The following is a 23,979-nucleotide window of genomic DNA, read 5'->3' on the forward strand; positions in this document are numbered from 1 at the left end:
GGAGCCGAAGCGGGACCCAGCGTGGCGCTTCTTCATCCTGTGGAAAAACACAAGCATACCCTCGCCCTTTTCGAAGGACTGGGTCTGGGCCTCGCCAAATGCCTTCCGGCATATCTTTCCATCTAGCCATCAAGAGAGGTTCTTGATTCCTTCCCCGGCGACGCTCTGCGGCAGTCATCCCTGCTTCACTGACATTTAAAAAATTTAAAACATACAACACAAGAGTGAGATGCACATGTGGGGAATACTTTATCTTTCCCTTTAATATCTCCCCTTCTTTAAGTTTCTGCAGATACTGTTTTAGAGTCAGATGAGCTCGTTCAACAATAGCCTGTCCTGTGGAATTATAAGCAATGCCAGTTGTATGCTCAATTTGGAATCGGCGGCAAAATTCTGCAAAAGATTTAGAAGTATAAGCACTACCATTGTCAGTTTTTATTTTATGAGGTTTGCCCATTGCTGCAAAGGCAGAAAATAGGTGATTTTGAACATCAACAAATGCTTCTCCTGAGTGGGCTGAAGCATGTATATAGCCTGAGCAAGTATCTACAGACACATGTATATATTGCAGTTTCCCAAAAGGTAAATATTGGGTGACATCCATTTGCCACAAGTCATTGGGCCGAAGACCTCGGGGATTAATGGCATAGACCGGCTGTGGGAAGAATTGCGGACAGATGCCGCACTGTTTAACAATTTGTCTGGCCGCTTCACGAGATATTTTGAATTCTCGTCGAAGGGCTGCCGCATTCTGATGAAAATTATCATGACTCCTTTTGGCTGTTTCCAAAGGAGTGGTAATGGGCAGAACTTGCAATAAATGGGTTGCTGCATCGGCTATCCGAGTCCCAGCAACTAGGGGACCAGGCAGGTCGGTGTGGGAAGTTGCAACACGGCTTTGACAAAGTATTGACTGTCAGAATAGACATTTATAGATTCCGGGTAAGTTTTTAGGGCTACCTGTACAGCATAAAGCTCGGCCCTTTGGACAGATTTAGTTGTATAATTTAAAGTGAATTTAAAAATTAAAATTTAAAAATCAAATTTTTATGTTGAGAAGTGACATAATACACTGCAATTTTACCCTCTTTACTAGCATCCACAAAAATGGAAGCAGCATCTTCAATCGGCTGACAAACAATAGGATTATAGGGCAAAATATCTATAAGACTGAAACCTTGTATTAAAGAATCAGAAAGTAAATGAAATTTAATTTGACCTGTAAAATTAGCCAAGGCAAGTTGCCATTCGATGGACTGAGCAAAAGCAGCGTCCATCAGCTTCTGTGTCAGAAAGGCACATGCAATAAATTCTGGATCGTGTCCAAAGAGCTGAACAGCTCGGGATCTTCCTCTAATGATGAGAAGACAAACCATAGATAGCAAAGGATTAATGACATACAGAGAGTGTAAGGCTAAATGTAGCCATTCAAGTGGGCCATGAGATTGCCACAGAATTGCAAAGGGGATGACCTGAGGTTTTAATATTATTAAATACAAAGGCTGAGAAGGGTCAATTCTAGTGACTTGGGCTTGCTGAATGGCCTGTTCTATATGTCTTATAGCTTCTTTAGCTTCTTGAGTGAGACTTCGCGGGGACGCTGGAGAACTATCTCCTTTTAGAATATTAAACAAAAGCAGTAATTGTTCTGTGGTGACTCCTAGTCTATTTCTAATCCAGTTTATATCTCCTAATAATTTCTGAAAATCATTTAGAGTAGTCAAATGTCCGGTTCTAATTGATACTTTCTGAGGTCGGACAGTTGATTTGGAGATGAGATACCCTAGGTATTCAAAAGGTGCTTCCCTTTGAACTTTCTCAGGGGCAACAATCAAATTATATGCTTTAAGGCATCTTTGAAGAGAAATAAAAGCCTCCTGTAATAATTCCTCAGTTTCAGCAGCCAAAAGTAAGTCATCCATATAATGGATGCAATATACATGGGGAAAACTCTGTCTAAAAGGGGCAGTTGCTCTGGCCACAAACTCTTGACATAAAGTCGGACTGTTAGCCATGCCTTGCGGTAAGACCTGCCACTGATACCGCTTAGCAGGTTCCTGTAAGTTAGTGGAAGGCAGGGAAATGCAAAATGTTCTCCGTCGCCAGAGGCCAACGGAATGGTAAAAAAAAACAATCTTTTAAGTCCAAAACTAGTAATTGATATTGTAAAGGAATGGCCGATGGGGAAGGGAAGCCAGGTTGCAAAGCCCCCATGGGCTTCATGACAGCATTAATTGCTCTCAAATCTTGCAGCAACCTCCATTTATTTGATTTTTTTCTAATCACAAAGATTGGGGTGTTCCAGGGACTGGTGGAGGGAACTAAATGACCTAATTGCAGTTGTTCCTCTATGAGGTGAGCAGCAGCCTCCCTCTTAACAGTAGGTAAGGGCCATTGGTTAACCCACACTGGAGTGGAAGTCATCCACTGGAGAGGCATAGAGTGGGGAATTTCCAATGGCCCTAGGAAAAACCCAATCCGAAATGGTCTCTTTTAGGCTCAGGGACATATGGCTCAGGATTCCCTTGTAACTCCTTCCCTAAGCCTTTCCCCTCAGTATAGCCCATTTCCTTCATAAGGTGCATAGCAAGATTAGCCTGTTTTTGAATCGGGACTGCCTTAGTCTCCAGAGTCAAATTCATTGCAGTTAATATGTCCCTGCCCCAGAGATTAAGATCTATATTCAAAACAAAAGGCTGAAAAGTTCCAGTCATACCATCAGGCAGTCTCCAATGTAAATAATCAGAGCTTTGCAACGGAGCAGAGGCATAACCAACACCTTTAATTGGAATATTAGTCACTTGAGTAGGCCATGTGACAGGCCAATTTTTTTGAGCAATAACTGAGACATCTGCACCTGTATCCACTAGTCCCTCAAAAGGGACTCCTTGGATATGCAATGTAAGCATGGGCTTTTCTACAGAGATCACTTTAGCCCAATAAAGATCTGTGGAGCCAAACCCCTGATTTCCCCGATAAGGTTTAACAGCCTTATTATTGGAGGATATCTGGGGTATCAAGATCAATTGTGCTATGGGAGTCTTGGGCTCAAGCACCAAAGTTCCCATAGTTAAGCTGGCCAAAATTTTTATTTCTCCAGTGTAATCTTCATCAATAACTCCAGGATAGATCATCAATCCCTTAAGAGTCCAGCTGGATCTTCCCAATAATAACCCCCAAGTATTCCTGGGTAGAGGCCCCCATATCCCTGTGGGGATGGCTTTAGGGGGCTGTCCTCCTTCGAGGTAAACGGACTGAGCTGGGGCAAGATCTAGTCCTGCACTGGCGGGGGTGCTGCGGTGTAGTTGGCTAATACCTGGGAGGTCTCCAGTGTTGGACACAATGGGTGAGAAGGCGCCTGTGGGAACATTGCTGCAATTGTTTGAGGGGCCTGCGGCTGGCCCCGCTCCCAGTTTCCCTGAAGAGGTTTGCCATTACAATCAGTTTTAGAGCGGCATTCATTGACCCAGTGATACCCCCGTCTACATCTGGGACAAATAATTGCCGGCTTATTATTAATGTTAGGGCCACTTGGCAAACCGGGGGTGGTTGGAATTATTTTTGTACTATGACATTGGGCCTTCATATGGCCCTTTTGGCCACATTTGAAACACACTATTCCACCAAACTTCCTTGGATTAGTTCTTACGTTTTTACCCTGAAGCTGGGCATGCACCTGTAAGGGGTCTATTCCCTTTAAGGCGGCTGCCAAAGTAATGCCCTGAATATAAGATGGTCCAATCTCAGCACATAGTCTGATATAATCCTCCAAGGTACCCTGATTTTTCCAAGGACGAATGGCTGCCTGACATGCAGAATTAGCATTTTCATAAGCCAGTTGTTTTACAATAATGGTACCTGCCTCCCCATCAGTAACGATACGACTGACTGCAGTCAAAAGGCGCCCAACGAAATCCTGGTACTTCTCATCTGGCCCTTGCCTAATTTTAGACAATTCCTCAGTTCTGCCCCCTGTAGAGGGGAGTTTTTTCCAAGCTGCAATGGCACAGGTATTAATTTGATTATACGCAATTTCAGGATAATTTAGCTGGAGGCCCACATCATAATATTGTCCTGTACCTGTGAGCATGTTAAAATCCACTGGTATGTTAGTTCTTTTATTATACATAGCCTGTTTTTCAGCATTCTCTGCAAATTCTGCTTTCCACAAGAGGTTATCTCCCACACTCAAACAAGCCTGAGCAATGACCTTCCAATCTCCTGGGCACAATGCCTCCTTGCTCAAATTATCAAGCATAGACAGGGTAAAGGGAGCTGTTGGACCATACTGGGCTGCAGAGGATTTCAAATCTTTCAGCAATTTAAAACTTAGGGCGGAATACACTCTCTGTCCCCCCTGCTGAATAACAGGGTAAGCGTGAAAAGCAGAGGTGTCTTCCCCATGCTGTTGCGCTTGGTACAGAGTCTGCTGCAAAGGAGTAGCTCCCATAATGGGGTAAGGTTCAGTGGACTGTTGATTCTGAGTAATAGGGAAAGCCATCCGAGGTAAGCCTCTATCTTGTGCCTGAAAAGAAGGTCGTTTTAAAGGTACCTTCTGGACCAGAGGGGCCAAGAAGGCAGGCTTCCTCTGATCTTCCAAATACGGCCCATCATCTCCCTGATCCCCAAAAGGAGAGTCATCACTATTTTCTGGATCTTGCATAGATAACTGTTCTAGGAGGGGGAGAGGAGGTAAAGGTGAAGGCACCCGTGACTGTTCCGAAAGGGCATTGAAAGTAGTTTCTGGAGGGACAGGAGCATCTGAAGTCACTAAGGGTTGGGCTGCTTCCGAGCTAAGAGAAACTATTTCAATAGAATCCTGCGGATCAAGGACCTCCTTAATACAGGTCCAAGTAGACCACAAAGTCCCTGGAACCGCAGCTCCACGAATCTTCATTTGATTTTTAAGTTCCTGACCAACTCGCTGCCAATCCTTTAAATCAGCTGTACCCCCGTCTGGAAACCATGGGCAATAATCATGCACTATGTCAAAAAATTCCCTAAGGGCTGACTGAGAAACCTTAATTCCTTTCTCCTTCATAAGAGCCTGCAAGGCAGTTATAAAATATCCCTGTTCCATAGACTGTTTCTGTCCCATAGTTTTACTCCCGTCGTCTGTGCTGCTGGCACAGTTCCCCTACCTGAATTAGACGCCGCGCGGTCCGCTTTCACTTTCCTCCTTGTTGTCTCAGGTCCCTGTTCGGGCGCCACTTGTCGCGGCCGGCGCGACAAACACCGAGGTCAGGGTCCTGAGGGTAGGGGAATGCAAGAAAAAAAGAGAGAAGAGAAAGTTTGGGAACAGGAGGGTCCCCTGGGCTGATGGCCCAAGTGACGGCTTTATTGTTGCTGTACACAATCTTTTATAACCAGACTCTTATGGGTTAGGTCATTCTAAGAATAAACAGGTTTCACATAATTGCTGCCCACCAAAACATTTAGTTCTGTGTTTCTTGCATTTTCTAGACGGGTCACAAGACCTTGTTGATAAGATTGCTAGCAAAACACAATTCCCATGTTTGTTTCTATCTGACTCGGGGTAGAAAAAGGGAGGTAGCATTACTGCCAACACCTGCAGACCACAGGCTTCAGGAATTAACTTTCTCGGCCTTGACAAGGCTTTCGTATGCCCTTGAGAGTGGGGGAATGTGGGGGGGAACCACCGGGTTGGCTTGAGTCAACAAGGAACGTTGCTCGACCCGGTCTCAGCCTGGCACCGGGGCCCGGCCTCCCACATGAATGGGAGGGGGGACCACCGGGTTGGCTTGAGTCAACGGGGAACGTTGCTCGACCCGGTCTCAGCCTGGCACCGGGGCCCGGCCCCCCACACAATAATAAACAAACAAACAAACAAATAAAGGCAAAGTACAGAAGATCCTAAAATTTAGGAAATGAATTTGAAGGAACAGTTAGGAGGGAGAGAGAAAAAGGACTCCTATTAGGCACATCAGTTACTCTTCCTCCATTTTAGAATACTTTCTACATTAAGCAATACAGGCCCGAAGGACTCACAGAAAAGGCAGGAATTATGACCTCTGCTCTTACATTTATGCATCCCAGTGGCTATCCTGCTGACTTAGCACAGGCTGCAACATTCTCTTTTCACTTGGGATCTGATTCTCCAACTCAAGAGCATCTTTGGAGACCTACCTGGCATTAAAGACAGAGCAATTGCTCACCCAGATTTAGCGTCTCCATAAAATAAGTGACAATAATTTTCTCGATACTTACGTAAAGTGGCAGGTAGCATTTCCCAAAGATGATTTCCATAGCTGCTCTCAGCCCATCTTTTAAAATACTAAAGGTATAGGTCCTAATTGGCCTCTGGTACACATTTCTCCTATGAGTGATGCTAGGGTGAATGTAGACATTAAGTGTGACATCTCTGGGGCTAAACTATCTGGGTTTAGCTGTAAGTCACCGGTCACCGGTTGTACAACCTTGGACACATTAGATAATTTATGCTTCTCAGTTTTATTATTTATACTATGGGAATGGTGATAGTAATAATACCTGCCTCATAAGATTGTTGACAGGATTGGATTAACGCTTTCAAATGCTGGTCAATATCATTGGGATGAGTAGTTCAAATTTTAGCAATGAGAATTTTTCTTAAAGGTTTAAGCCAGATTATTTACTCTAAAATAAGAAGGAGACATTCTGAGGGAAGTGGACTCCTTTAACCCCCAGAGTTCTGAAGAATACAGGATTGAAAATTTTTACCAATATTGAAATAAATTGTATTGTAAGAAGGTACCCTGATGATCAGAAATAGACGCCTGAGACTTTAGTAAGGTAATCACAGTATTTTTACCTGGAAGAGTAAGTTCTAAATCTCAAAACACTGGAGTTGGTTTTGTATAAGTCTATCAAACAATACTGATATCCAAGAGCTTGGCGTTCTTAATTGCCAGGAACTATCTAAAAATTAGATAATGTTATTTTGAATCTGTCCTCCTATTACTAATAAGAAATTGGGATAGTTTAACATACTACATGTGTGTTTGTTTATATACAAACTATAATATTGTTGATGAACAAAAACAAACAAACAAACAAACAATGATCTGCCTTTTTAATTCTTCCGGCTATTAAAAACTGCAAGCCTTTGCTTGGATTCCCATGAGTTTCCCTAGAAACTCAATTTCCAGGTTGCCCTCACCTCACTATCCAGGGACTATGTGCCCAAGGAAAGGAAACTGTAGTTAAGCTTGTTTCAACTGAATTCAATTCAAAAGGTTATTAAGTGGCTACTATGTGCAAAGTTACTGTCAAGGACTGAGAAGAAATATCAAGGGAAGACAAATACAGAGGCAAATAAATTCATTAACAAATATTTGTTCAGAGCTGCAAGAAACTTAGTCTATGCAGTGCATAATATGATAATATGGCACACTTAATATTATAGCAATATGTTATACCTGATGGTCAATGATGCTAGTGAATCTGAGATATTCTGTTGTTTTTTAAGTACTATCACGTGGAGACTGTTTTACTGTTCTTGGCCCTCTCCTCCAACCTAAAGTTCTCTGAAATCCAAAAGCAATTTACTTTTTCCTCACTTGACTCATCAAAGCCTACGATTTTTGTAGTTACTTAATTTACAAGATTAAATTGTATTTAATGTAGTTATTAATTGTATTTAATGTGGTAATTAATTAACTAATGCATTGATGTGGTTATTGCTACATCAATATCTGATATCAGATATCAGAATTACTAGAAACATTCTCAGCTAAAACACTTACTGTGTAACCTTGAGCAAATCCTCTAACCATTTTGCGTGTGAGTTTCCTTCTGTTTAAAATGGAAGCTAATAACAGCACTTATCTCACAGGAATATAAGGATTTAAGTTATTAATAACATGTAAGTATACTTAGGAAAGTGCCCTTATTTTGTAATCATTCATTATACAGGTTGAATTAGAACTGAAAAGTGTTTTTGTTACTCTTTTTTGAATCACACTGAAAACTAAAAATAATCATACATTTAACTAACACAAACTGACATAAACCATGTCACTAAATAACGCACATAACATTATCTTGAAAAGCTGGAAATGAAACGATATTGGAGAAGACTGTAAAGGAGATTCTTATAATTTGCTAACGTTACATGTATGGCCATTGATTTTACTTTCAACTTGATTTTCATAAAGTGTAACTTGCAAACTTGCCTACAAGAAAACAATTAGAAATTATGATTAAGGTATAATTGACAGGGGTGCCTGGGTGTTCAGTTGGTTGAAAGTTTGACTCTTGGTTTTGGCTCAGGTCATGATCCCAGTGTCGTGGGATAGAGCACCATGTCAGGCTCCATGCTGAGTGTGGAGCCTGCATGAGATTCTTTCTTTCTCTGTCTCTCTTTCCTTCTGCCCCTCCCACCTTTGCGTGTTCTCTCTCTCTCTAAAATAAAAAAAAAAAAAAAAAAAAACAGTGAGGGTACAATAAACATTCTTTTGAATGTATAGCTGAATTTATAGGTAATTTAGTGATACCAACATGACCAAAACAAAGAATGAACTAATATACAGCTAATTTCGTGGTGCCAAAGTGACTAAAAGAGCCAGACTCAATGGTCACATGAGGCAGGGAATTAGACTTGGACCTTACCAGCACAGAGAGTAGGAACTGAGACCTCTCTACTGCATCCCTACTCAAGTATGAACAAGAAAAAAAAGCTGCTTACAAAGGGTGGAGATAATGAGGATGTTTATTTCTATTTAGTTCCTTTTTTTTAATATATGAAATTTATTGTCAAATTTGTTTCCATACAACACCCAGTGCTCATCCCAAAAGATGCCCTCTTTAATACCCATCATCTACCCTCCCCTCCCTCCCACCCCCCAGCAACCCTCAGTTCTTTCTCAGTTTTTAAGAGTCTCTTATGCTTTGGCTGTCTCCCACTCTAACCTCTTTTTTTTTTTTTTTTCCTTCCCCTCCCCCATGGGTTTCTGTTAAGTTTCTCAGGACTGACATAAGAGTGAAACCATATGGTATCTGTCTTTCTCTGTATGGCTTATTTCACTTAGCATCACACTCTCCAGCTCCATCCATGTTGCTACAAAGGGCCATATTTCATTCTTTCTCATTGCCATGTAGTATTCCATTGTGTATATAAACCACAATTTCTTTATCCATTCATCAGTTGATGGACATTCAGGTTCTTTCCACAATTTGGCTATTGTTGAGAGTGCTGCTATAAACATTGGGGTACAAGTGTCCCTATGCATCAATACTCCTGTATCCCTTGGGTAAATTCCTAGCAGTGCTACTGCTGGGTCATAGGGTAGGTCTATTTTTAATTTTTGAGGAACCTCCACACTGTTTTCCAGAGTGGCTGCACCAGTTTGCATTCCCACCAACAGTGCAAGAGGATTCCCATTTCTCCACATCCTCGCCAGCATCTATAGTCTCCTGATTTGTTCATTTTGGCCACTCTGACTGGAGTGAGGTGATATCTGAATGTGGTTTTGATTTGTATTTCCCTGATGAGGAACGATGTTGAGCATCTTTTCATGTGCCTGTTGGCCATCTGAATGTCTTTTTTTTTTTTTAATTTTTTTTAACGTTTATTTATTTTTGAGACAGAGAGAGACAGAGCATGAAAGGGGGAGGGTCAGAGAGAGGGAGACACAGAATCTGAAACAAGCTCCAGGCTCTGAGCCATCAGCCCAGAGCCCGACGCGGGGCTCGAACTCACGGTCTGTGAGATCGTGACCTGAGCCGAAGTCGGACGCTTAACCGACTGAGCCACCCAGGTGCCCCTGGATGTCTTCTTTAGAGAAGTGTCTATTCATGTTTTCTGTCCATTTCTTCACTGGATTATTTGTTTTTCGGGTGTGGAGTTTGGTGACCTCTTTATAGATTTTGGATACTAGCCCTTTGTCCGATATGTCTATTTAGTTCCTTGAGTGGAAAAAACTCTCTTAATAACTTGTAATCATGTTTCTGCTACTTATGTGTGAGGTTTGCATTTATACAAACTGCATTATATATAAATAACCAAGCTGAGAAGTTTTGCATAAAAAAATGCTCAGCTAGTCTGAGAGTGGCTGGCAGAAGTAAATGTGTACTCTTTCGAATAGCTGAACCCTAAACTTAGTCTGCACAAGATGGTCACAGATAGAGCCCCTCACAATCCAAAACTCAAAATAAACAAGGAAAATCTACTTGTGGTTAGTATCAACAGACAGACAAACAGTAGGATCAGATGCTTAAGGGCTTTACAAATAAGAATTATTAGCAGACACTATGAGCTATAGTTTCAGGATATAAAGATGAATTAAAATCAAAACAAAAGAGAGCATTATGAATAAAAAGTATGTTTAAGAGGAAAATAATGAAATTGCAGAAATGAAAAGAAAAAAAACTATTAAAAGTACAATGGAGAGGTTAAATAGATATAGGTGAAGAGTGAACTAGAAAATAGAAACATAGATCTGAGGAAATTAGTCAGAGGCAAAACAAGGGTTAAAGCGACAGAAGATATGAAAGATAAGTTGAGCAATATGCCAGATATTACAAAAATATCAAAAATACTTTAATAGGACCTTAGAAAATTGAGAGAATGAGTGAGAAGGGTTAAACAAATACTGAAAGCCTCCTCTGTACAAGTATTATTCTAGGTACTTGGGATACATCAGTGAAGAAAGCAAATAAGGATACTTACACTCATGTTGTTCACATTCTAGCTAGCACAGACGACAGAAAATTAAATATATATCTATGGGTATAATACATACATATATACATACATACATACATACATGATAGAATACAGTAAATAGCAAATGTGCTACAGAAGGAATAAAGAATAAAATAGGATAAGGTATAAGGAGTATGTATGTGTGTGGGAGGGGGATAAGGTTGCAATTTACAATAGTGTGGAAAAAGTAGACTTTGTTGACAAAATGACATTTGAGCCAAGATTTGAAGGAGGTGAGGAATTAGCCATTCAGATTCCCCTAGGGACTTTTCCATTTAAATAGTTTAAAAGCCCTAAGATAAGAGTCCATCTGGGGTGTTAAAGGTTTTTTTGTTTATTGTTGTTTCCCCAACACGATGAATATTAACTGAGATAAAATAGCAGATCAATAAATATTTTTTGAATCAGTGAATGCGGTATATATATCCTTGTTTATTTCTGTTGCAGAGTGTCTCTTTTCCTTTACTTGACTTCACTATTTTCTTCCTGAACTTTGTCTCAATAATCTGTATAGACTTGTCTTGAGGATTATTATGATTTTGATGCTGCACTATCAATGTGATACATGTAGACAAGGTACAGGTACATGGGGATTTTGTGGTGGAAGCTTGTGGAAATTCTTTTTCTCATGGTTTCCAATTTTTTTTTAATTAAATGGGAAACACAGCCATTACCAGAGAGTGAAGAAAATGGAAATGGTGGTAGAGTTTGAGGAGAATAGAAAGTATAAAATAGTTATCTGGGAGACTAGAAGACTGAGTTAGAAAGAGAAATATGATTGGATTCTAGAAAGTTCTAAGAAATATTTGTGGTTAGTATTCAAGTGATATAGTGAGTCCAGTCATAACACCAAGTCTAGCATGTCTAGCATACCAGGTACAGGGCGTGCAGGGAATTGTATTTATCCTGTGCTGGGTCATGGTCAGTCATAAACAAGGGAATGTGAGAAGAACAAGAAAGTTATGGTTTATGCAGAAGAGTTAGTATAATGATGGGCACAGAGTTCCAGGTAAAAATGGAGGCAAGTGAGGATATGAGGAGGTGAGTTTAAGTTAAAGGTGGCCAGGGGAGAAGGAATTAAGATGGTGGAAGAGCATGGAGACTCTCAGCTTGTCTTGTCCCTGAAACATAACTAGATCAGGACCAAACCATTTTGCATACCTAGGAAATTGATCTGAGGATTAACACAACAATCTACATAACTTGAACAACAGAACTCAAGAGGTATGAGTGAACTCATATGGTATGAACAGTGCAGAGAGTGAACTTGGGGAGAAAAAAGCTACGCAGAGTAGGGAGGTATTTTTGTGGAGAGAGGTCAGAGAAATGGGAGAGGGTGACAAATTGGGAGAGTGAAGGAAAAACACACCCCCAAAAGTTGCTGGAGAGAAAAAATGAAAACACTCACAGGGGACTGAACAAGAAATTTGTTCCCCAAAACCACTGATGGGAAGAAAGGAGAGGGTTTTCAATACCACCAGGATTCTATAGACAGTGGAGTACAGAGTCTGAAGTTCTGGAGCTCAGTGCCTGGAAGTGTTCTGGTGAGGAAGTAGGTGAGTCCCAAGGAGCAGGCAGAGGGGTCTGAGGGGTCTTTGTACCACACAGGGAGAAGCAGTTCCCCTGCACGGAGTGCATTTGGTAGAGGCCATACGGCCTTCCCACAGCCAAGGTCCCAGTGGAACCCAGGAGCAGCCACGTTTGCTGGTATTGGTACAAAGGCACCAAAAGGCTTTGAAACCTGGCTCTGGCCGTGTGTTGTGACTTGCCATAATCTCTGAACCTCTGCCACTGCATGATTGCATGAATGTTTTCTGGGGTAAGTTGGTGTGAGAAATAAGCCCACTGACCCAATCCAAGGAGGGACGTGAAGACTTGGAACATGGTGAAGCAAGGCTTTAATCAATGTTCTTGCAAGAGCAGGTGTCTGATGGACAGGCACACTCGAGACTGTTACAGCAGACAATTTATCTCCTAGAGTGGAAGTCTCTCTCTGATTCCTCATTGGCTGAGTACTACAGAGGTTACAGCCTAACCTGGAAAGTCACCTATGCCGATGTAAGGCAAAAAGTAGTCTGATTAGAAAAAGTATATATTCCTTGAGGTGATGCAGAGAATTAGTTCTTTGATGCATGCTTATTGCAAAGCTTGCAAAAAATAAGCCTGCGAAATGGAGAGGGATAGAAGAACCAGGAAGTGAAGTGTCTAAGGGTTTGGGACTCCATTGTGGGAAGTGAGGGGTGTCAAACATATTTTCAATCGGTTGTAAAACTATTGTTAACTAGACAGCACAGGTTTATTTGGTATTTCTGAAAATGAATCATCTTACTCTCACAGCCAGCACATGGCCATTGCCCAGCAAGACCCTCTCCCAAAGAGTCTGCATGGGTTTAAGCTGCAGGGGTCTCTGAAGTTTGGGGTTTGAAACACAACCCCATATGAGATAAAATTTTAGAAGGAGGTGCCGCCTGGCAAGCGGTCAGCTTGGACATGGAGAGGGTAGAGGTGGGGAGTGGATGGAGGCCTGAGACAAAGGAGGGTTGCTTGATCACTGGTCGGTGAGAGTGTGAAGTTCCTGTGCCAGAGACTAGGGAGCTGGGTGAAGCCATTTCCATCTCTCAGGCACACGCACACCACATTGATCCATCCCAGTGGCTAACAGACACATGAAAAAATGCTCTACATCACTCATTAGCAGGAAAACACAGATCAAAACCACAATGAGATACCACCTCACACCTGTCAGAATTGCCAACATTAACAACTCAGGCAACAAGAGATTTTGGTGAGGACGTGGAGAAAGAGGAACTCTTTTACACTGCTGGTGGGAATGCAAACTGGTGTAGCCACTCTGGAAAACAGTATGGAGGTTCCTCAAAAAATTAAAAATAGAACTACCCTATAACCCAGCAATTGTACTACTAGGTATTTATCCAAAGGATACAGGAGTGCTGATTCAAAGGGGCGCATGCATCCCAATGTTTAAGGCAGCACTATCGACAATAGCCAAAGTATGGAAAGACCCCAAATGTCCATCCACCGACGAATGGATAAAGAGGATGTGTGTATATATATATATATAATGGAATACTACTTGGTGATCAAAAAGAATGAAATCTTGCCATTTGCAACAACATGGATGGAACTAGAGTGTATTATGCTAAGCCAAAGAAGTCCGTCAGAGAAAGACAAATACCACATGATTTCACTCATATGTGGAATTTAAGATACAAGACAGACGAACATAAAGGAAGGGAAGCAAAAATAATATAAAAACAGGGAGGGAGACAAACCATAGTAGACTCTTCAAATACAAAGAACAAACTGAGGGATGTTGGAGAGATGTCAGGTCGGGGGATGGGCTACATGGGCAAGGGGCATTAAGAAGGACACTTGCTGGGATGAGCACTGGGTGTTATATGTAAGTGATGAATCACTAAATTCTATTCCTGAAATCATTATTACACCATATGTTAACTAACTTGGATTTAAATTAAAAAAAGAAAGAAAAAAAAAAGGTGGCCAGTGGGGTGAAGTTAAAGGGAGATGAGAGAATATTTGGAAAAGGAATAGCAGAAGGAGTTGCATGCTTAAAATTGACACTATGGAGGACTGAAGGTATCGGTAAATTTTATTGTATAACCATGGGAGTGGGTGGCTGGAGTGAAGTGGGGTACATGATATCTGGAGGAGGGCAGATTAGGAACAGGGAGTTCAGAGTAGACGGGATGGTCAACTTCAGTGATTCTCAATCCTGGGTGCTCATTAAAATCACCTGAATAACTTAAAAAAAGTATGAAATCTAGGTTCCATATCAAACCAATAACACCAGAATTTCTGGGAGTAGAATTTTTCAAAGTTCCTTGCAAGGGATGCCTGGGTGGCTCAGTAGGTGAAGCGTCCTACTCTTGATTTTGGCTCAGGTCATGACCTCAGGGTCATGAAATCAAGCACCCTGTCGAGCTCCCTGCTGCACGTTGAGTCTGCTTAAGATGCTCTCTCTTTCTGCCCCTCTCTCTAAAATAATAATTAAAAAAAGTTAAAGGTTTCTCATGAGATTTGGTTTGTAGCCAGAATTGAGAATCACTGGTAGCACGGAGAGAAAATAATGATGGAGACAGAGAAAATGCGTCAGAAGGTAAAACCCTCAAGAATGGAGTAAGGGAGGTGGTGACCAGGATGTAAGTAAATAAAACTGCTACATACATTTGTGCAACAGTAGTAGTGCCTAGATGTGAAACATCTTGATTCAGTCTACAAGAACGCTTGAGGAATGTTTGGATTGCCAAGCCCCTAGAAATAGCCCAGTTTTGGAAACGATGAAAGAACCCCCTCCTTTGGTTCTGTCTTTAGAGAATCCTTCTGGTATTTTGATTCTTTTTTAGCAACCCTAGGTGCACTTAATTCTGCAACTGTGGTATGTAGAATAAAACTGACTTTCAAAATCAAAATTTTCTATACAATGCAGAATGGAGGAAAGAATGGTGAAACATGAATTAAATACATATTTCTAATGCAGGATATAAATGATCTGGAAATCTGCAGCTCCCCAAACAAACTAGATTAATTTACATTTAAAAAAACCCAAATCTAATAGTTAATGCTCACCTTGAATACTCTGCTTTAATTATTCAGGAAGCTTTGCCGGTGTTCTGATCTGCTGAGGTAAAGTCTCCCACAAGTTTTATGTTAAAAGATGCGAAATCAGCCCTTACTGGGTTGAAATTTAAATTTCCTTTTGTTCTTGCAATCTCTCTTGATTCAATTTTGCAATTCTCAGCAAAGCTGGCTGGGCCGCCAGACCTTTTCACAAATTATCATCGTGGGTACTTTTCCCAGTAATGACTCGGTCTTCTATTATATGTTGAAAAGGTAAAGCATAAACCTATCTCTGGGCTCTTCATGGTTATGCATTGTTGTTATCATATGAACACGTTTAAGGATATTGATCTAAATCATGCATCTTTTAAAAAGATAATGGAAGTAGACTTTTGATATTTATATGTAAAACTGTAGTTGGCAGGGATTATTGCATTTGAGAGAGTAGAGAAGGAGGTAATAGCCCTATTTTTTCTTTATACTCTGAGAAAATTGTGTACTGGATATGCCGTTGTGTGCTCCCATTCCTCTAGCCACAATAAGAGGAGTCATCTTTATGAGTAGATAGGAAGGCAGCACTTGTGTACCTGTAATTTAAAGCCCTGTGATGTTTTTGTCACATGGCCTGAGAGCTACTTTTGGAGGTCTAATACTTTTCAGTTCTGAATTTGATTATTCCTTAAGAGCTCACAATTCAAATGTCAGTAACACTAGGAATCTATATCATATAACTTCAGAAGGCTGAAGACTTCATTTAGCTGAGCACAGAGACGTACATAAAGAAGATACAGTGTTTTTTTGGTAGGAAGTCAGAACGAGTGTGTGAGGCAGGCAGGGAAGGTGGGAGAAAATCAAGTAGGGGTATAGACAAGGAGTGGTGGGAGCTCTATAATTATACTGGGGTTTTGCTTTTTGCCAGGCTTGTCTCCAATGGGGGTATGCAGAGTGGAGGGTTAAAGAGACCATATTTATTTGTGAATTAAAAAAAAATTTTTGCATGTGTTCGGGTGTGTGGGGACATGAGTTCATATTATAAACAAATTCCTACAAAGGAATGTTTGATGTGAGGAGATCAGTGAATCATCAAGAAGAGAAATTGGTTTCTCCTTAATAAAATGTCAATTGCAGGTGAAATTACCAAAGATGGGAAGTTATAAGAATATGAAATCTTTTTTAAAATCAGTCTTTAATAAAATAGAATCCAGGTAATGAATAAGGGTTTCACATTAGAAGCTATTTAACAAAGAGACATCAGAAGAGGCTGATAATAAAACTTTCCTGGCAGTCATCATCTTGGAATTCTACTTCATATAATTAAACTGAGTCAGGGAAAAGAAAGAAAAATAAAATATAATATGGAATCTTTTGACCTCGGTTCTAATTTGATTGATTCATACTGGCAGAAATGCATCCTAATGTCTGCATTATTGTAATGGAACAACCTTTTATTATTTTTATGTTAATTCAAGATTATGGTATCAGTTTATTCATTTCTTCAAAAACTTTATCATAGAAATATAAATGTACTATTTCAAAGTAAAAAGCAAGGGCCTTGATTTTACACATACATACACACGTGTGCTCCTACACACTATATATGTATTTGCATACACATTCCATACATATATATCTATACATACACACCTAAACATATACAAATACCTACAAGCACACACGTACACATGTATACTGTATATGTATCTGTGCATGCATAATATACATTTATATCTGTGCGTACACACACACACACACACACACACACTAGGGTGACCTGGATGAGCTTAAGGCTTCAGGGGAGATTAGACATGTGAGATCCTGTATCCCCTTGCCCCCACCCCCAAGATAATTATTTGAGTAAGTTGAATGCATACAGACGTTTGTATATTTGGCTGAAGGAGAAAGGATGCTGATAGAAGGGCACCTGGGACAGAGAAAAGACAGAAGGAACAAATACTGGAGGGATAATATGGTGGCTTGGTACTATGTCAATTTAGCTAAGCTGGAACTCTATTCCACAGAATTCCTCTCCTGTATAGCTCAGAGTTAGGGCTGGCTGCAAGAGAAACTTGAGAGGGATATGGAAGCTGGTAGTAAAGCAGTGGCCATTACATTAGAAACGTTGGTACAGGAAAACAGATGATGTTCACACACCTTGTGGCTCATCTACTCACCCATTTGGGGGCATCGGCAGGGAGTCTGACTCCTGAGATGCTCCTCCTTCAGCTTCTCCAAGTCCTGGGCCAAGTGCCTGTACATCTCAAGGGTGAAGGATACCAACTTTTCCTGCAGACTACCAAGGCCATCAAGGATAGAGACAGTGACAGACACAGAATTCTGTTTATCCTGTGTGTTCTTGTGGGGTCTGGTTTGTCATTAATCTTTTCCCCATAATGTCTAGCTTTTCTTCTGGGAGCTGAGTTTTCTGAAAATCAGCCCCAAAATCTAATTATAAGGGTGGCTGTACTATATCATTTTATTATATTATGTATTATATATTATGTATATATGCACATTGATTTCTAACCTTAAAGTTTCTCTTGCGTAAAAGTTGGAGCATTGTTTGGGAAAGAGTAGAATCCTGAAAATTGGGATGGAGAAATATGGACAGGTTCTGATGAAGCCATATATTTCAACAAGCCTGCTTTTCAGTAGAAGCAACCTTTCTTCTCCTCTCCTTTCCTGCCTCCATGGAGATAGCTGCATTGTAAGAGATTGCTGATACTCCTCAGGACCTACTCTTAACATCTGTTACTGCTTCTAGAACCATAATCATCAAGTTCAAGAATATCCAAGAGGGTGAGGGATAGAGAGTTTTCCATGAGGAGTTAAATATACACTAAAATAATGGTAGAATTTTGCCAATTCATAAAGATAGAAACCTGAGAATATCAGAATAGAGCCTCAGGAAACAGATCAGATGGAATTCACTGATATGGACACATTGAGCAGAGATTCTCAATTCAATATATTAACATGAGCAGCTAAGAGTAGCTCTAAGATTTTTTTTTTTAATTAGTTGACTAAAACCTGAATCCAAGATGCCCTACATGAAATTGAAGTTAACATGTCAGACCTTCCATGAAATACTGATGAGAAAGCCTTTGGATAAAGGCTCAACTGGGTTAAAATGTTAGAGTGGATTTATCCTGTAGAATGTGCTCATTCACTCCCTAATTAGTTTCCTAAGACAGTGTAGAGGACACACTTGTTTCACCAAATTTGTGAGAAATGTATTTATGAGGAATACCTCAGTAGCATCACAGAGGAACTCTGTGGTATCTGTTCTCCCTAGGCCAAGAATGACAGTGATGATTCTGCCATTGGAATGAGCTCCCTCAAGTCAATGGGAAATGGAGTTCTGAGGTGGCAGGGAGTTAATGATGGCATTTAATTGGCAGAGGCAATATGGGAATGATTACTATAAGGGACAAAGGAGCCAAAACAGTTACCAGAATAGTCTGATTTACAGATATCTTTGCCATGGATAATTGATCATGGTGCCATTAATCTTCATCTCCTTCACTTTTCCATAAACGACTGTGGTCCTTTGACCTTTAACTGACCCTCTGGGAACTTAGTACAGTTATGAACTCCACTAGGCCTGGAAAATGGGCAGTAAAGAACAGAGCAAAGCTATTTTAAACCTGGCACACTGACACGCTCCTCTTAAGGAGGCTCTCTCAATCACATGTAGGGCAATAGACCCCTGGGATCATATCAAACCTTTATCATTAGAACTAATATAGGTTCTCTGATAGTGTTATCTTCAGTCTTTGATGTTAAGAGTGTATTCTCTTACTGAGTATTTTTGCGTCCCAAAATAATTTCTCCTCTGCTGTTTATAACAATCACCTGAAAGGCCAAATGCATAACAGAAGGCACTTGATGAGAGAGGAAATGGTGTAGACGTGAATAAAAGTCTTCATTCAGTCAATTTCCATCAGTTGATTCCAGTTCATGGTTTTTGGATGGTAAAATTATCTCTCAGGGCAACATATTCATGGGTCCTAGGTGTTAGGATATGAATAACTCTGAGGGACATTAATTTAGCTTACTACTCAATCCTTTTGACTTTAAGGCAGCATGACAGAGATTCTTCAGTAGTAAGAGAGGTGACACATGTTGTGGACTAGGATTTTTCCTGCCGTCTTAGACTTTCAACTGAGGTCAGGAACCTGAGAAAGGTAACTGCACTTGCATTTTAAAGAGATGCCAAACACATCCATAACTAAATTACTAAATGATAATAGAACCTCTATGGGAACAATCAGCTAAGCTGCCAATTGACATAAAAGAACATAAACTTTAAAGAGTGATTGGAGACAGTAGTTAAAATAGGTGTGCAACCGAATTAATTAAGAGTACTAAGGGATTCTCTGATCCCTCGTAAGTAAATAAATAAGAATAGAATTCTGGCACTTACCATAAAACACATGATGGGTCTCCAAGAGACTGAGCATACCGGGAATTTGGAGAGTGTAGACTCTTATTTCCTGGCTGGATACTTATGTAGCTTCAGAAACTTAATAAGCTTGCCTAGTGTTCCCACCAGAGTGAAGTCTGGCAGGAAAATTCTTCAGAGATCTTGACAGGTCCCCTAGAACAGAGACACATACATAAACAGAGAAACTAGTCCTTGCTTCCTCTCTGCTTCCAGCCTAGAGAATTCTCAAGCCATGAAACTGGCTGGACCAGCTTGCTGTGGCAAGAAAAGTAGAGAAGACAAAGCCCTAACCAATGGTATTCTACCATTGGTGGGTTAAGAATACACAACCTCCCATGGTCCAAGTAGCTGCCATGGAAGGCCACCTGTCTCAATGAACTCTTATGCAAGAAAGAAACCTTCTGGGGAGAGGGGAACTCCTGGTAAGAGGCCAAGAGGTACATTAAAGAGGGCAAGAAACTGAGGACAGTTGGAACAAGTCAACTGGATATGCATCACTCTTATATGGGAAACTTATAGGCTGGAGATCCCTTAGTGGGGCTCCCAAAGAGAGCACAAATGTGCTGTATGAATCACAGTTACTTAGATGGAAATTGTTTTTGATACTGGAAGAGACTGGAAAGGTATGGAATATGCCTGGGATATTTTCTTGGAGCAGAGAAGGTAGTTTGCAGCAGACAGTACTGGTTGGCAGTGGTTGGAGAAAAAAAGTAAAGAAGTTTACTCCTGTTGACAAACTGTTGTATAGGTAAGAATGTGTCAAGAAATAAAGAATGAAAATGTGACTCTGGCAGCAATATGGAGTAGTAGATCCACTACTAAGAATATTTTGAAGTTAAGAGAACACTCAACATCAGGATAAATCTCTAGGTCTCTTAAAAACAAAACAAGCAATAAACAAAACCAAAAATGATCAATCTAACCAAATGCTATTTTCCATTGAAAATTTGGATAACTTGGTTATTCATTGATAGTTTGCAACTTTAAACTTTACTAAAATGGTTTTGCAATTTTAAAAAGACTTTTTTTTTGCAATAAGTCATTAAGTATAGGATGACATTTCTGAATTAGGGGGAAAATCATATTCCACGCTTTTTTTCTTACCCCAAGACATGACTCAAATGAAGAGGAGGCATTCATAGAAGGAAGAGCAAGAATACTGAATGCGTAGTGTCCATGGCATTTTCCTGTTCATTTTATCTAACACAAATGTTAAAATAAGTCTTTCATGTGACAGATTAGGTAACAGCGACCTAGAAGATCTTTTTTCACAGCTGGCTTTTACTGTGCCATTTACTTTCATTTCCTATAAATGTGTTTGGCCCACAGACCTCCCATTAGTTTTAAAGAGATTCAGTGTCTAAATATACACTAGAACATGAAAATGTGTCCTACTAAGGAAAAAGCTCTATTGCCTCATGTAATAGTGCTTCGGGGGAATCCTGAAAGATTAGCCATTAATTCCACTTCCTGTCCCAGTCACTGATTAGATAAGGAAATAATGTGGCTTTAAAATGAATCAACTACATGGAGGACATTAATTGAACCACTAACTTTAGAAAATAATGAAAGATTTTTTTTCTTCCTAAATCTAAGTGTAAAGAGTCAAAGTGAAGGAGGAGGCTTTGTTGAAATGCAAAGGTAAAGCAGAATTGGTGTATTAAATGATGAAGACAGTGTATCTATTAAAAACATGAATGTGTACATTAATTCATTCAACTAATGATTTTTTGGCTACTGCTAGGGACTGTTGTAGGTGCTGGGAATATGAAGAAAATGTACAAAAAAGTCTGTATTCATGTAGTTTACATTCTAAAGTGCTGAGATAGACAATACATATAATAAATTATATGCATATGTGAGTTTTTTGTAGACACACAGTGATGAGTTCTATGGAGTACATATAACCAGGAAATGGAGGGCAGGAAAAAGAAAGCTATTTTCAATAGGATAGTCCTGGAATTCCTCATCAACTAGGTAACTGAATAAATATCTGCAGGAAGTGCTAGACATGGCAATAACTGGTAGAAGAGGTTTCTACACAGAAGGAGAAGCAAGTGCATGTTTTGGTTGGTAGTTATTAAAGAGACCAGTATGGCTAGAGGAGGCAAAGAAAGAAAGTGGTAATAAATGAGGACAGAAAGGTTGCAAGGATGCAGATTACATAAGACCTTAAGGGCCATGGCAATGAATGAGGCTTTTACTCTGAGTAGAATGAAAACCACTGGAAGATACTGAGTAGTTGCATGATGTGAACTTCACTCTAGTTTTGAAAGGATCACTCTGGTTTCTGGGTTGAGGACAGACTACCTATGAGATAAAAGAAGACCAGTTACGGGTCCATGGCAATCAATAATCCTGATAAAAGATGATGATGGCTCTGAGCAGAGTGGTAGTGGTTAGGGTAATGTGAGTGGATATATTTTAAAGATGGATCCAATAAGATTTCCAAATGCATTGGACATGGAATCAGAAAAAGAGGACTTAAGGATGACTCTAAGGGTTTTGGTCTGAAGAACAGGAAGGATGGAAGTGCCCTTTACTGAAATTGGGCAGGCAGTGGGAGGGGCAGGTTAAAAGGAAGTTCTGCTTTGGATCTGTTAAGTACGAGCAGCCTATCAGACATTCAGGTGGATCTGTCCACCAGGAAGTTGATGTGTGAATCTGGAGTTCTGGAGACAGATTTTGGCTATTAATACAAATTTGGGAACCAGAAACATATGTATATGTATATATATCCTGGAAGTGAACAGGGATAAAAATTAAATCATAAGGGACTCTAACATTTAGATTTGGGGGCTATGCCTGAACCAGAAAAGGTAAGAAGTGAACAGTGAACCTGGAGAAAAATCAGGAGAGTGTGTTATTCCAGAAACCAAGGATGGACGTTTTCCAAGGGAGCATGGCTGACTGGTCAAGTTGTTGACCAGTGATTTGGTTGGTGACTTTAATAAGAGGAGTTTTGAGTGGAGTGGTGGGAGAGGGTAAAAGCCTTATATTTTAGTGGGTTCCAAAAAAATGGGAATATACTGAAGATAGCAGGTATAAGCAAATTTTAAAGGGGTTTTGTAGGAATATAGATGCAGATACATGAGAAATAATTGGAAGGAGATGTGAGGTCAAGGAAAGATTTTTTTTTCATCGTTTTTAGATGGTAGAAATTATAGCCATTTTTGTTTGTACACTGGCAGGAATGTCACAGTGGAAAGTAGAAAATTAATGATGGAAGAAAAAAAGATGGAGGCATTGCTTAACTGATGAGTTTGTGTAGGCGAGAGGCAATGGGATCCAGTGCACAAGAGGGATTGCCTTTAGACAGGAGCAGGGATAATCCATCTGAAGTAATGGGTGCGAAGGCAGACCATGTGGGTGCAGAAGCCGGTACAGGAATAAATGTGGTGTGGGCGCATCTGGAAATTCTTTTCTGGTTAATTTTCTCAGTGAAATAGGAAACACATTCTTCAGCTGAGAGTGCGGAGTGGGGAGGAGGTATTGGAGGCTTGAGAGAGAGGAGATGGTGGCATGTAGTTTTCCAGGAGGCTGCAAGAGTGAGTGGGCTACAGAAATATGGGAAGCTAACTAGTCTGCACTAAGGGCTGACCACTTGCTTGCTGTTTTCTAATCTGTCACATGGAGTTTTATCATTTTTTTTTTAGATAATTTAAAGTGAAGCAAGTCAGCATTTTAAAAATGTTTTTTTTTTTATTCACTGTCTGTGTGAGAGAGAGAGACAGAAAGAGAGAGAATACCAAGCAAGTTTCATGCTCAGCAGGGGAGAGGCAGAGAGAATGGGAGAGAGAGAATCCCAAGTTGGTTCCACACTCAGTGCAGAGTCCAACATGGGGCTCAATCTCACACTCATGAAATCATTACCTGAGCCGAAATCAAGAGTCAGTCCACTCAATCCACTAAGATGCCCAGGTGCCCCAAGTTAGCATTTTTAAAATACATTTCCCCAATATATATTAAGTACATGGGGCAGGCACAGTATGAAGAAAATATGGCTGTTGTGAGGTTTGGGGTTTTGCCAGTTGAGTATGATAAAGTGAGACATGAGTGAGAGAGAAGCAGATCTAAGCAAGCAAGGCTATCATGAGAGTTTATAAGCAGGTAAGGAAGTAGACATGAAGGAGAGGGACAGTATATGATGGGTTTGATTCATGACTTTTAGATCTTGGTGAAGTCAGGAAGTGTTGGATATAGGTGTGATGGTCGGAAAGCGTGATACTTG

The sequence above is a fragment of the Panthera pardus genome, unplaced genomic scaffold (assembly GCF_024362965.1).
Source record: "Panthera pardus isolate Hobbes unplaced genomic scaffold, ASM2436296v1 HiC_scaffold_13, whole genome shotgun sequence".
NCBI lineage: Eukaryota > Metazoa > Chordata > Mammalia > Carnivora > Felidae > Panthera > Panthera pardus.